The 12,228-nt window shown below is 38.6% G+C and overlaps 1 protein-coding gene and 1 non-coding gene across 2 annotated transcripts in view; one reads left to right on the top strand and one right to left on the bottom strand.

Moving 5' to 3' along the window:
• The window catches only part of MORC1 (MORC family CW-type zinc finger 1), a 352,246-nt gene that overhangs the window by 282,344 nt on the left and 57,674 nt on the right, over nt 1–12,228 (bottom strand). Inside the window, exon 3 of the mRNA XM_033432194.2 lies at nt 6,632–6,698. The gene's annotated coding sequence lies outside the window, so the exon portion shown is untranslated. The remainder of the gene's footprint in view (nt 1–6,631; nt 6,699–12,228) is intronic.
• On the top strand, nt 8,723–8,829 carry LOC117202266 (U6 spliceosomal RNA). The gene has a single exon (XR_004484498.1). It is a non-coding gene; the product is annotated as a U6 spliceosomal RNA (small nuclear RNA).

Here is a 12,228-nt window from a genome sequence, read left to right as displayed (position 1 = left end):
CTCTGAACCACCTAGCCCATAAAGGATATAAGGTGTCCAAAGAAAAAAAAGGCTCAAATATTATTATAGCCCATAAAGGATATAAGGTGTCCAAAGAAAAAAAAGGCTCAAATATTATAAACTCAGGTGACTTACCTAGGCTTCATTTTTTTAAATTAATTTATTTATTTTGGCTGTGCCAGGTCTTAGTTGCAGCACGCAGAATCTTTGTTGCGGCATGCAGACGTCTTAGTTGCAGCATGTGGACTCAGTTGCAGCATGCATGTGCGATCTAGTTCCCCAACCAGGGATCGAACCTGGACCCCCTGCATTGGGAGCATGGAGTCTTACCCACTGGACCACCAGGGAAGTCCATAGTCTTCATTTTTATAGAAGGCCAGAGAAGCCTACCCCAGGAGGGAGAAGAAGCCATTTGCTGCCTCACCCCTCCTAAAAGTAGAAAACAGCATTCGGGGGTGGACAGGTTTTGCCCATCTGGATCCCTAACTACGGCCTAATAACTAGACTTCTATACATAAATTTGAAAGGAAATGATAATGATCCTTTTGAATGGAATTCAGAATATGAAGAGGCCTTTCAAGAGTTGAAAAAGCAATTACTTCAGGCCCGGCCCTAGCCCTCTCAGATTTAGCTAAACCCTTCGACCTTTACATTCATGAGAGAAGGGGAACTACCTTTGGCACATCAGCTCAAAAACTAGGACCCCTTACTCCAGTGGTTGCTTATTTCTTTAAACAATTAGATCAAACTGCTAAGGCATGGCCTCCTTGCCTACGGGCAGTAGGAGCTACCACAACCCTGCTAAAGGAGGATGAAAGTTAGTGTTTGGTCACCAGTCACTATATGAATGCCACACCAGGTTCAGACTTTAGTTAAGTTCTAAGGGAACAGAATGGCTATCCCCTGGAAAGTCGATTCAAATTCACCCTATGCTTTTAGACAACCCAGTGGCTACCATAAAAACTTGTCACACGCTAGATCCTGCCACCGTGCTACCCACAGAAACAGGGCCCCAGAGCATGATTGTATAGAAACCATAGATGTGATCTATTCCGGTCATCCCAACCTAGGAAGTGAACCTCTCCCAAATGCCGATGAGGAATGGTTTACAGACAGGAGCGGTTTTATGAAAGAGGGGAAAAGGCTGGCAGGATATGCAGTGACCTCCCAGACCCAAGTCAAAGAAGCACAAAACCTATCCCCAGGGACTTCTGCCCCAAAGGTGGAACTGATTGTCCTCACCTGAGCCTAAGAGCTCAGGACTGGGAGGATCTTCAATGTTTATACAGATTCCCAGTATGCATATGCCATCCTACATGCACATGGGCTATTTGGAAGGAAACAGGTATGCCTACTGCAGAGAATAAACAGTTGAAATATGGCTTAAGCATACTGAAGCTCTCAGAAGCAGCACAGCTTGCAAAAAAGGTGTCATTGATTCATTGTAGGTGTCACCAAAACGGGAATGCAGAGGTAATAAAGGAAAACAACAAGGCAGATGCAACTGCCAAAAGGGCGGCCCTAGAACCAGTAACTTGGCAATTACCCCTCATACCTTGAAGGCCAGATCCATCCAATTATTACCCAATCTACAGTAAGGAAGAGTTAGACAAAGTCCAAAAACAAGGCTTCAGTAGAGAACGAGGAGGCCATGAGTGGCTAGTTGATGAACACGGGCAATACTTCTTTTCCCCAACCGCAGCTTGTCAAGCCATCAGAAAGGCTCACCAAGGAACTCACTGTGGGAGGGAAGCCCTATATAATTGGTTAGTTAAGGCCATGGTAACTCCTAACATGAAAAGTATAATCAGTTGAATTCTTGAGATATGTCCCATCTACACAATGAACAACCCCAATACCAGATCTCCCAGAGGCCCCCAGATAAGGCCCATTCAGACCAGAGGGACATATCCTGGAGAAGATTGGCAGGTTGATTTCACTGTCATACCCAGAGTACCAGGCAATTTCAGGTATATCTCTTGGTACAAGTAGACACATTTTCTGGTCAGATAGAAGCATTCCCCACTAGTCCCAGTTTTTGAGCTAATACCCCAAAGGTGAGTCCCCTTTTCTCATTCCTCATTCAGCTGAAGTGACTAGGGCATTACTAAAAGAAATAATCCTCAGGTTTGGGCTCCCAGGATCCCTACAAAGTGATAATGGTCCAGAATTTGTGTCTTAAGTGACAAAGGGGATAACAAGTGCCCTGGGCATAAAATGGACCTTGCACTCAGCCCAGAGACCCTATTCACTGGGGAAAGTAGAGAGGTCCAATCAGACCTTGAAAAGGGTCTTAGCCAAACTATGTCAGGAAACTCAAGAAAATCAGATTAAGTTGCTTCTGATTGCCCTGCTCCACATGCAGTTAGCTCCAAGGAGTAAGTTAAAGTTAAGTGCATTTGAACTCATGTATGGTAGACCCATTCCCAAACCCAAGAAAAAGGACACTTTAGCCCCCTTGAAATGGAACAACTCAAGTATGCCCTCCAGGCAGGAGAAACCGTGATAGCCCCTATGGAATATGGTAACCAGGTGCTGCCTTCACCCACTGACCTGGCCCTGCACCCCTTCCAGCCAGGAGGCTGGGTGAACCTAAAAACCTGGAAAACTGGCAGCCAACAAAACCAACTCACTCCTAAGTGGAATGACCTCACTTGGTGATCCTAACCACCCATTCTGCCCTGAAGTTGCAGGGATCATTCTGTGGGTATTTCACACTCAAGTGAAGAGGGCTCCTGAGCCCCAACCTCTGAGAGACAACCTGGGGCGATGGAACCCCTTGACTACTCGTGTGAACCACTCTCTGCCCTGAAGCTTCTCTTCTGAAAAACAACAAAAGTGTGACCAGGGATATTCAGGCCAAGGCAGTGAGCCTCAACATCAGGGCACACTTTTGCCTACAAGCAAAAGACCTAGATACCTGCATTTTTAGGAAAACATTTGTCATGTGACCATTATTCTCTTGTTAATATTTGAGCCATGTATCTTAAATTGTCTGGTGTCCTTTGTCTCCAAAAGGTTAGACAAATGGTGGGTGCTCAGGGGTATGAACAGTTAGTGTTAAGGCCTGGTGACAATCAAACGTATCTACAGGCAGCTGAGGAGAAGTTCTGCTCCTCTAAACAGGGTTATGGTGACTGACACCCAAAATCAGCAGGAAGAAGTTACAGAACATGGACCTTCGCCCCTCAGCGCCCCTCAAGAGTGAGGAGGAGGTCAAAAGACAGAGGAGGGATCTTTAACTGGCAATGCTCATTAACAACTCCCGGGAGATAAAAATAGAATCTGGGTAGTAAAATAAGTCTAAGTTTTGTTTTTTCCTTTGCGCTTCGTCTAGTTTCACTTGCTCATAGGGGGCCGCTTGCAGAGACCTTGCACCCAGCACTTTGGACCACAGTTCCTCAGCAGCGGGTTGCGTGTGGAGATGCTGTGCCTGGCACTGCTATCTGAAGCATGAGCAGCACAGCTGTGCCAGCCCCGGGAGAACTCCGCCCTTTCCCTCCCTGATGAGGAGATCCCTATAAAGCAGCCCCACCCACAGCCTGTCGGGAAAAGCACTAGTTCGCACCTCTCCATTCTCTGATCCAAGAATAAAGCTTTCCTTTGCTTCTGAACCAAACTTGGTCTCGTTCTATTGACTCAAACGACACTGCACAGAAGGACCCTTGTTGGGGACCGACTCGGGAAGGTTGGTAACAAAAGCAAAATGAAATAAAACATCTCCTGACCTTACAATTCCCTCCAGTTACTGTATCAATTCTTTTCTCCCTTACAGTAAAATATTACAAAAACTCTCTACACACGTCATTTCCACTTCTTCACCTTCCATTACCTTCTCAATCTACTTCAGTCTCAACAATAACTTGAAAGTTCTTCATGCTAAGATTACCAAAAACATCCACTCCTCTGACATCATCTTACTTGACCACGTAGAAGCACTGACCTCACTGTATACTGTCTCATTCTTTTTTTTTTTAATAAATTTATTTTATTTTATTTTTTGGCTGTGTTGGGTCTTCGTTGCTGTGCATGGGCTTTCTCTAGTTGCAGCGAGCGGGGGCTATTCTTCGCTGCAGTGCGCGGGCTTCTCACTGCGGTGTCTTCTCTTGTTGTGGAGCATGGGCTCTAGGCGTGTGGGCTTCAGTAGTTGTGTCACATGGGCTCAACAGTTGTGGCTCACGGGCTCTAGAGGGCAGGCTCAGTAGCTGTGGCACACAGGCTTAGTTGCTTCGTGGCATGTGGGATCTTCCTGGACCAGGGCTCGAACCCGTGTCCCCTGCATTGGCAGGCGGATTCTTAACCACTGTGCCACCAGGGAAGTCCTACTGTCTCATTCTTGAATTGCTCTCCTCTTAGTTTCCCTGACATCATCTTCCAGTGTGGCCACTCTATTTCAGTCTCTTTTGCCTGCTCCTCATCTAAATGTTAGAAATTCACCTGGATCAGTTTTCTCCCCACATTTTCTTCAGGTGATCTCATCTAATTATGTAGCTTTTAAAACCATCTATGCTGACAACTCCCAAATTTATGTATCTGTTTCACACTCTGAGCCCCCACGGTTGTATATCCAACTACCTACTTGACACCTCTCAGTAATTTTACATGCATCTCAATATACCAAAATAAAACTTGAAGATGGCATATTAAGGAGGGTAGGCAAGTTGACAAAATTCAGTAAGACATTTAACAGCTTCTGATGCATTCTGACCCAACGTTTCTCAGCATTAATATTCTAGCGTCCATGGAATTTTGTATGAGGCTTTAGTAGATCTATTTGATTTGTTAGAATTCAATCAACACTAAATGCAGCATGGCATTTAGACTGTTAATTTCAGCCCCTCTTTAAATGGTGGATATTATTCCAAATGATCTATCATACTGAACAAAAATTGTCTTCTAAGACATTTTTTAAAACTTCTCACTAGCATCTAGTGAATTAGTGGTCAAATATTAAACCATAAAAATCATCCATTAGTAGCTAGGAAACATACAATCCAAGATGGAATAAACTTGGTAATCATTTTGACAAGGGCGAAACTGAAGTGAGAGACCTTACTTCATCCACAGAGCAAAGTGTGAGGAAGTGCGATAAAGACACTGCCCTTCATCACTGTGCTCCACCAGACACTCGTGTCTGGGGTTGAAGAAGCGGAGCCACCAGAAGCAGCCTCACTCCATGTGGGTATCTGCAGTCGGCTGAGCTTTGAACAAGCTGGCACCCAGTCCCTACTTCGGCACGGGCACACAATCTGAAACCTGCTCTTCGGCACAGATGCATTGGCATAAAATCTGTCCTTAGGCCCAGAAACTGGGAATTTTGGCTATAGTTAGATAACGCGTCATTCCAACAAAGTGATTGAAACTGCATGGGGTGGGCAAATTTGATAAAATGCAGCAGGCAGAGCAGGAAGAATTCAGACATTTGTTGGCAACAGATCCAGAATTTTAAGGAGGAAAAAAATACTTTGTGTGGAAAATTTCTGGAAGAATGTATGCCAAACTGTTAAGAGTAGTTATCGAGAAAGGATTATTGGAAATTTTTTAAGTATATATTTCTATTATATTGATTTTTAAAAAAATAGATATAAGGAAAAAATACAAATAATTGGAAAGCAATTTTAAAATGCCACACCCATAACCTATTCACCAGCAATCAATTCCCAGATCTTTACTTTTAGATCTCTGGAAGGGAAATTTGGGATTTCTTCCTTGGGATAGTATATAATTTCCTTCACTGATGTAAAAAGATTCCTTTTTTCCTTTACGGAGCAAACTTCCCACAAAGTTTCAATGTGAGGTTGAATCATGCGTATAAAATAAAAGACTTTTAGTTCATCTTCAATAAAACAGAATATTCTTTAAACCAATTATTTTTACTAGGAGGGAAAATGATTTCAGTAACTGAAATGTTTAGCCAAGATACTGATGGTGCTTTATACCTGCCATAGCAATTAAAATGTCTCTAATAAAATACCACTGAGATAAATTAGAATCCTTTATTCAGAGTTCATCAGAGAAGATCTAATTTATAGCATTGACTATAACATGTTAAAAAGTCTCTATGTGAAAGTTAATTCCATGACAAATTTTAATCATGTGGATAGAACTAGCCTCAAAGCTGTATTAATTATACATTTAAGCTCTACATACAAACTCGTACATTACAGTACAGCCAGAACATGTAAAATATAGTCTGAACCAAATTAAAATATGCCAATTTCCTCAGCAGTTATTTGCTTTTGATATACTATAGTTATTTCAGCCCATTCTTTATAAACATTAAATTACTGCTGTGTTTTCTTAGCCATTTTGCTTCCTTAGAAAGAACTCCAGGCTCTGGTTAACTCCATGGCCTGATTTTCAACTTTCACAGAGTACAAAGCAGATATCCATCCAAGATAAATACTTTAATAAAAGGGGTGAAAATTGCTGGCAAGTTTCACCTCCTTATCCCAAAGTCCGTTCACCCCACCCACTGTAATTCCTAGTCTCATCCTCCTATTACTGTCTCTCTAGGTTTTCATCTCTGGCATCAAAATCACAAGGCACGTCACCAGAGTCCCTGTTAAGTACAGGCATGCATTCCCTGTTTCAAAAGCAGCCTAAAGCAGCAGCCAGTCAGCAAACTTACCAGTCTTCGACAAGATAAGAAGCTTGTTCCATATGTAAATGACCATTTCATTCTCCATCTAGAAAGTCTTGGTACCAAGAAAAGATCAAGTGAATTGAGTAGTGTGCTTAGTGCTGTCACTGAGTATTACATGTATGTAATACCTCACGCAGTAAAAAATTCAAATGAAAATTTGTAGATTAAAAATTTAGTCTATTTCACTTCTCCTGTCCCCTAGTTTCCTACTTTCATTCCCTGGAGGTACCTTGATCATTTTACAGATGTTCAATGCATATAAAAGCATACAAGTGTAAAACAAACAACAACAACAAAAACAACAAAAACTTGTACTATACACCATATTCTTCCCTTTACTCTTTTAACATTATATATTGGAAACTGTCCAAAATCAGTACATATAGAACAGCTTCATTCTTTAAAAGGTTGCATAGAATCCCATGCCATACAGGTACATAATTTACTTAACCAGTGTCCTAATATAGGTATTTACGCTGCTTCCAATCTTTTTATTTCAAACAGCCCTATAAGGAATATCCTTGTATATTTGTCACTTAAGACGTGACAGGCATAGCTGTGGATAAATTTCCAGAGTAGTATTGCAGGATCAAAGAATATATGCATTTGTAATTTTGATAAGATATTGTTAAATAGCCTTGTATAGAGTTTATACCAAATTATATAACTAATAGCAGTGTATTGAATACCTATTGTCTCACACCCCTTTCAATATAGCATGCTATCAGAATTCTTTTATCTCTGCCAAACTAACAAGGGAAAATGGCACTTCCTTGTAGTTTTAACTTAAATTAATTTTTTTCCTATTATATATTAAGTGAATACCTTTTCATATGTTAAGACCCATTTATATTTCCTTTGATACCAACTGTTTTGATCCTTTGTCCATTTCTTGTAGGATTATTGGTCTTCTTCTCACATATTTATTTATATATGCTGAGAAACATATCCTTTGGTCTATGTCATGAGTTGCAGACAAAATATTTTCCCCTGGCTTGTCATTTGTGTTTTTTCCTTTGCTTATGGATTTTAATGACAAGATAATTTTATTTTAATTTTATATGGTCAAATTAATCTTTTAATTTAAGATTTCTTAGTTTTGGATTAACCCTAGAAATGTCTTCTTAACCTTGAAATGTTTTACATACACACACACACACACACACACACACACACACACACACACACACACACCTGTGTGTATACATATATAATATTTCTATAGTATAGTTTTTATTTTTAAATTTAAATCTTTGAAACATTTGGAATTTAGGGATAAAAAATGAGGTAAGAGTCCAAAAATAATTTTATTTTCCAGATTACTATCCAGTTGTCCCAATACCATTTATTAAATAATTCATCACTTACCTACTGATTTGCTATGCCATTCTTGCCATACACTAATATCCAACACATATTTGTGTCTACTTACGGACTTTCTTTTCTATTCCATTTATCTGCATGTTTATCCATGCATTATTATTACATTAATGCAATTACTATAACTCTATATTTTAAAATATGGGAGAGACTGTAACTTGTTACTCTTCTTTGCCCAGACTTTTCTTGAATATTTTTCCCTATTTTCCATGTGACTCAACACTTCCAGTTCAAAAAACAAATGAACAAATAAATAACACTCTTATTGTATTTACTGATATAGAATTTATTACTTACATTAGGAAGCACTGATATCTTTATAACATTGAATCTTCCTATTTAAGAAAATGTATGCTTTCCTTATTCATACAGATTTTGTATATTTCTTGTTAAATTAATTTCTATAAATTTTTTTCTATTGTAAATGTGATATTTTCTTCCATTATAACTTCCAGTTGGTTATTATCTGTACTTATGAAAGTTGCTTGCTGTTTATTATTATACTCAGCCATTTATAAATTCTTCTATTGTTTGTTACAATTGTTCAGTTGATTCTTTTGTATATTCATGTAAGCAAGTATAACATTTGCAAATAATGATAATATTACATCCTTTTTCAAATATATATGCCTCATTCTCTCCTCTCTAATTGTACTGGCAAGTACCTTCAGAACCATATTAAAAAAGTAGTAGTGAGTGCTCACTTGGGCAACACATATGCTAACATTGGAGCAATACAGAGAAGATTAGCATGGCTTCTGAGCAAGGATGACACAGAAATTTGTGATACGTTCCATATATTTTCTTCTCAGGCATGGGACACAAAAGCAAAAATAAACAAATGGGACTACATCAAAATAAATAGCTTTGCACAGCAAAGGAAACTATCAACAAAACAAAAAGGCAGCCTACAGAATGAGAGAGGGTATTTGCAATATCACATATATCCAATAAGGGGTTGATATTTAAAATACATAAAGAACTCATACAACTCAATATAAAAAAACAACCCAATTAAAAAATGGGCAGAGGCCCCGAATATTTCTCTACAGATAGCCAACAGACACCTGAAAAGATGCTCAACATCACTAATCATCAGGGAAATGCAAATCAAAACCATGGTGAGCTACCACATCATACCTGTCAGAATGGCAATTATCAAAAAGACAAGAAACAAGTATTGGCAAGGATGTGGAGAAAAGGGAACCCTTGTTTGTGGGATTATAAATTGGTGGAGTCACTATGGAAAACAGTATGGAGTTTCCTCAAAAAATTAAAAATAGAACTGCCATATGATCCAGCAATTTCACTTCTGGGTATTTACCCAAAGAAAACAAAAACACTAATTTGAAAAGATTTATGCATGCTATTGTTTCACTGCAGCATTAAATAGCCAAGATATGGAAACAATCTAAATGTCCATCAATAAATGAATGGATAAAGAAGATGTGGTACATATATACAATGGAATATTAGTCATAAAAAAGAATGAAATTTGCCATTTGTGGCAACATGAATGGATCTAAAGGTTATTATGTTAAGTAAAATAAATCAGACAGAAAAAGACAAATACCAGATGATTTCACTTATATGTGGAAGCTAAAGCACAAACAAAACAAATGAAAACAGAGAACAAACTGATGGTTGCTGGGAGGTGGGAGACAAAATAAGTAAAGGGGATTAATAGGCACAAATCTTCAGTTATAAATAAGCCACAAGGATGCAACATACAACATAAAGAATATGATCAATAATATCTTAATAACTTTGTATGGGGACAGAAGGTTACTAGATTTGTCATGATGATCATTTCATAATGTATGTAAATGTCAAATCACTATGTAGTACAGCTGAAATTAACATATTATTCTATATCAACTACATTTCAATTAAAAGAAGGAAAAAAAGTAGTGACAGTGGACACTCTGGCTTTATTCTTGACATTATGGGGATTTTCTCATTGTGTCTTCACTGACATAATACTGGCTTTTAGGTGGTAACTATTAATTTAAAATGTGGCCATACAGTCCCTAGTTTATTGAGTTTTTTTCCAATACTTGATTGGTAGGATTACATGATTTCTCTTATTTGTTCTCCTCTAGGTGAATTATATTAACAGAGTTACTAATGTTGAATTACTTTTCCATTTCTGGAATAAGCTAGTACTATTATCCCCACCACGCTCAGTCATTGTCCAGAGGCAGCCCAGGGGAAGGAAGTATGGTTTGGGTATGAACACCACGGTAGTTTTAAAGGGGTTGCCAGCTGGAGTCTGTCATCAGCTACGCTCCTCACAGCAGATTCTCTTGAAGGAGATTTGAGCAGCACATTTTTACGCCACCACATCAGTCACTAGAAGTCAGAAAACTTGAGCTCCAGAACTATGACACCAACCAGTTATCACTGTTATCTTAGACAGGTAATGTGCTTTCTGAGCCTCACCTTTTCCTTGCTTGATAAAGACAGACATAATAACAGAGCACATGCATTTAAAGTGCTTGAAAGGGATTCTGGTACATACTGCGCTATAAATATTAGCTATGATTATTATTATTATTACCAAAAATCCCTTCAGAGAGGAGCCCCAGAGCCTGGAACACAACAGCAGCTGCCATTTCTTGAGCACTTATTACATACATGCCAGGCAGTCAGTGTTGGCACAGAAAGGATCAGAAGGGAAGAGAGAAAGAGAAAGGAAGGAAATGTGGCACTTAATTGCTGTTACCACCTTGAGCAACTTACACTAAAGGAAGAGGCTCTCTTGCATTTAGAATTTGCTAGAACAAAAGAGAAACTTACAAGGAATAAAGTAAGCCAAAAAATTCCTTCCTGGATGTGTTAAGTTTACTGAAATGGAAAGGCAGCAAGGATTTAGGGTGTCAGCAAAGTTCAGAATAGAGAAGGCCCTTGGCTGGAGCTTTCATTTGACTATATCCCCTGGGTCCCCCTGGTGGCAGGATGGGTGAAGGAAGATGAGCAATATCAACAGATACAGAGCAAGGATTTAGCACAGGCCAACATGACCTCTGATCCTGCATCTTCCACTTACCAAATCTGAACAAAATCCTTAACTTTCTTGTCCTCTCCTTTAAAGGGACTGTTCTGAGGAATAAATGAGATAATTATGTATAATTTATGTAAAGCATTTGACATAGAAAAGCTGCTTAATAAGCATGGCTATTATTATTAAAGCATAACTCATATGTTTTATAATGACCTAAGCTTTACTTGTAAAACTACTCTCTGTATGGGGACATGTGTATGCATATGGCTGATTCGCTTTGTTGTGCAACAGAAACTAACACAGTATTGTGAAGCAATTATACTCCAATAAAGATCTATTAAAAAAAAAAAACTACTCTCAGAAATGATGTTAATTTGGGAATTCCCTGGCAGTCTAGTGGTTAGGACTCTGCTCTTCCACTGCAGGGAGTACGGGTTAGATTCTTGGTCGGGGAACTAGGATCCCGCATGCCACATGGTGGGACCAAAAAAAGATGATGTTAATTTTTAATAAGTATTGATAGCCATCAAAAATATTTTTCATGAAGTTTAACCTTAGAACTTTCGGGAAAAATCACATAATCTACAATGCTTTTCAATAATTACACTTATGCTCTAATTGCAGTTTTGACCTTACACTCAAAAAAAATTTTAAAGAACATTTTTTTAATAAATTCATCTCTAATGGACAAACTAGCTGAAGCGATCATTTTAAAATAAATACTATCCAAAAGCTACTCACTTTCCAACTCCTAAGTCATGTGCAATAGTTAAAAATATGAGAACCTAAGGCACAAATACCGTCATTATATTAAGATGGTCTTCTATTTAAACATGAATCAACACATGCCTGACAGATTATAATAGTCAATTTGGAGACATGGAAGTTCTTGTTTCAATGGATGAAATATACATGCTTTTGAAAAATTCAAATATGAGCTTTTTTTTTATCTAAGAGATTTCTTCTGATCTGAAAGGGTAGCAAAAATCAGGTTAAAAGTTTGCATGAAAACGTACACCAAATCTTTAAAAAGCAAAGATCACAGTTGATATAAGATGGTTTCTAGAGAGAAAGCATTTATTGTACAGCCTTGTAATTGTTTCCATTCACATGGAACAACTCCAGCTGCTTTCAAAAATCAACAAGTGATAAGCAGAAGGAAGATGGGAAGAAACAACAGCATTTTTGTTATGTCCAA

Source organism: Orcinus orca, chromosome 5, assembly GCF_937001465.1.
Source record: "Orcinus orca chromosome 5, mOrcOrc1.1, whole genome shotgun sequence".
NCBI classification, from domain to species: Eukaryota; Metazoa; Chordata; class Mammalia; order Artiodactyla; family Delphinidae; genus Orcinus; species Orcinus orca.
The sequence above is the reverse complement of the archived record's forward strand: the minus strand, read 5'-3'. Positions and strand labels throughout refer to the sequence as shown.